The following is a 2,946-nucleotide window of genomic DNA, read 5'->3' on the forward strand; positions in this document are numbered from 1 at the left end:
GTCATCTTTAAAAAAAAAAAAAAACAAACAACTGTCACCAGTCTGTTTCAGGGTTTTGTCTCTGAGGTTCATGTTTTAGGATATTTTCATCACTCTCCAAAGAAACCCCTTGCACTGTGGCGGTCACCCGCGCTCCCCCGCCCCAGCCCCCGCAGCCGCGAACCCACTTTGCGTCCCTCGTGGGTTGGCTCGTTCTGCACGTTTCATGTACACGGGGCCACATGCTACGCAGCCTTTCGTGTCTGGCCTCTGTCACTGAGCGTCCTACAGGACTTTTTCTCTGTGGGAACCTGGGCAGGTCACTCGTCCGTCCTCAGTTTCTGCATCTGTGACACGGGGGAGGGTGACCGTGCAGCTCCCAGAGCTGGGTTTTTCTTCTCCCCATCTCTGTCTTTGAAGCTGGGTCTTCGGAGGTTTCAGGCACCCAAAACCTGAGCAAGGTATGGGGACAAGAAAAACAACACTGGGTGTCCAGAATACTCGTATATAAGGGCTCGTAATTCAAAAGCAAAGAGGCGATGATCCCAGTTAAAAACCAGGCAAAGGACCTGAGTAGACACTTTGTCACAGAAAACACACAAACGGCCAATAAGCCCATGAAAAGCAGCACAAAATCAGTCGTCATGATGGGAATGCAAGTCGCGGCCACAGTGAGCTAGACGCCACCGCACACCCGCGGGGAGGGCTGCGATGAAAGGGACGGGAATGAAAAGTGTTGGTCGGAATATGGGGAAATTAGAACCTTACACGTTAGTGGCCGGAATGGAAAAAGGTACAGCCACTTGGGAAAAAGCCCAGCAGTTCCTCAAACAGGTAAACGCAGAGTTATACCCCTCAGCAATTCTGCCCCGAGGTGTCTAAGAGAATGGAAAGCAGGGACTCAAATGCTTGTACCCAAATGTTCACAGCAGCACAACGCCCAGCAGCCTAAAGGAGGGACAGCCCAAGTGTCCATCCACAGGTGAACGGACGCACACAGCGCGGTCCATGCACATGGTGGAACATGACGCAGCCATGAACAGGAACGAGGCTCTGACACACGCGACCACACGGATGACCTTGAACATGTCATGCTCAGTGACAGATGCCAGACACAAAAGGCCACATAATGTGTGATTCCATTTATGTGAAATGTCCGGAACAGGCCAATCCACAGAGACAGAAAGTAGTGCCTCAGTTTCCCCATCTGTGCAGTGGGGTCATGACCAGGCCCTGCCTCATAGGCTGTGCTGGGCATCGAGTAGGTTAATATATATATATATATTTTTTAAAAGATGACCGGTAAGGGGATCTCAACCCTTGGCTTGGTGTTGTCAGCACCACACTCAGCCAGTGAGCAAACCGGCCATCCCTATATGGGATCCGAACCCACGGCCTTGGTGTTATCAGCACCGCACTCTACCGAGTGAGCCACGGGCCGGCCCAGGTTAATATTTTTTATTAGAGTTATTTAACTTAACTTTATTTTATTAGAGGTTTTTGAGTGGCACCTGGCACGCTCAAGTGCTCTGCCCTGCTCTGAACTCTCTGGGGGCTCCCTAGTGCCCCAGACTCAGCCCAGGCCCCTCGGCGGAGCAGTGTGCCCACCATACTGGGCCCACCTCCTCTCCACCTCTGGGGAGCCCTGATCCCGAGCTTCCCCTAGACCCTCTCCTGGACCCCGGAGCTGTGAGGAAGATTCTTCAAGACCCCCCCTTCCTCCTGCCCCCCAGGAGGCACTCGAGGAGCGATTGCTCTATTTCTTCCTCCTGCCTCCAGGGGCTGTTTGTGGTCACATTTCAACACCAGATTCCCAACAGCCACCCAGGCTCCACCCCTCGCTGGCTGGGGAAACCAAGGCCTGGTCCACAGCCAGGTGGGGGGAGGCCAGACAGCCCTGCTGTGTTACATGTACTGTGAGGCGGGGGTGAGGGGCCGCCCCCTCTGAGTCCCCGTGTCCCTACCCTGGGGTATGGGGGAGGACCAGCCCCGCACCTGAATGGAACCCACGGTGTGGGCTCACACGGCCTCCCCAACCTTGTTTTGTCCATTTACAGGTGAGGAAACTGAGTCCCCAAGCTGGATTCCAACCCTCCGGAGCTCACTTTTCACCACCCAGAAAATCTCCTTGTGAAACTCATGGAGTTCGGTCTCTGGGAACATGAGCAGGGGCCGGCCCGTGGCTCACTCGGGAGAGTGCGGTGCTGGTGACACCGAGGCCACGGGTTCGGATCCCATATAGGGATGGCCGGTTCGCTCACTGGCTGAGCGTGGTGCTGACAACACCAAGTCAAGGGTTAAGATCCCCTTACCGGTCATCTTTAAAAAAAGGAAAGAAAGAAAGAAACATGAGTCGATTTTAAAAAAAATTGTAAGTGACTATCAGAAACAAAGACACGGAAAAAAGAAAAGAGAATTAAAACAAAAAAAACAAAGACACAGGAAGGGCACAAGCCAGGACAGAGCTGAAAACACTAGGTGTCCGATTCATGCTGCCCTTACTCCCAACTCTAACGAGACCCTTAACGGTGGGATGGATTTCTGGGTCTGTCCCAGTTCCCACTGGGTCCCCGGTGACTGTTCAGGGCCGAGTGGACAGTAGGTGCTCAGGAGATGGTGAATTAATGAACCGAATCAAATCCTGCCGTTCGGGGCCTGGCGACCTGGAACAGTGACTTAAGCTCCGCTAGCCTCAGTTTCCCCACCCGTAAAGTGGGGTCCGCCGGCGCCTACCCCACGAGGCTGTGTACGTTGCAAACAGCAAGCACTGCCTAAGTGCGCACCAAGTGGATTCATCCCGAGGACCCCCCGCGCCCCCCGGCCGGGGACCCCGAGCAGGGCCGGGCGGACAGGCAGGGCCCCGCACAGGCGACCGAGGGGTCGAGCACGGCTGGGGCGGTGGGAGGGAGCGGGGGGCGCGAACCCCCGGCCCCGCCCCGGCCCCCGCTTCTTTTGTCTGCGGCGCTC

This window comes from Galeopterus variegatus, unplaced genomic scaffold (assembly GCF_000696425.1).
Source record: "Galeopterus variegatus unplaced genomic scaffold, G_variegatus-3.0.2 Scaffold7623, whole genome shotgun sequence".
Lineage (NCBI taxonomy): Eukaryota > Metazoa > Chordata > Mammalia > Dermoptera > Cynocephalidae > Galeopterus > Galeopterus variegatus.